Source organism: Penaeus monodon, chromosome 20, assembly GCF_015228065.2.
Source record: "Penaeus monodon isolate SGIC_2016 chromosome 20, NSTDA_Pmon_1, whole genome shotgun sequence".
Classification (NCBI taxonomy): Eukaryota; Metazoa; Arthropoda; class Malacostraca; order Decapoda; family Penaeidae; genus Penaeus; species Penaeus monodon.
The window spans coordinates 22,744,642-22,744,972 of record NC_051405.1 but is presented as its reverse complement, the minus strand read 5'-3'; positions in this window follow the sequence as shown (position 1 = coordinate 22,744,972).

The following is a 331-nucleotide window of genomic DNA, read 5'->3' as shown; positions in this document are numbered from 1 at the left end:
AACATCGCGGGAGTCACGTACAGCATAGCCCGAGGGTCTTACCGTTTACATCTAGTCACTGCTGGTACTTCAAAGCGAAAGAGGAAACAAAGAACAGAGCATTTATTTGCAATGTCTTTGTTTTCGTAAACAATCGCAAGCTGTTTATTCCTTTAACACGATCAGACCACCCAGAGATTACACGGCGCGAAACACGGGCATGATATATCGCCAGACGCCAGGTGAAATGGGCCCTTACGCTCTCCTGTCACACGTGCGAGATTCGAATCTCTCCGGGTATGAGGGTTGGGTCTACAAAGGGATTACTTTCAGTGTTTATGGCAAAACCCGC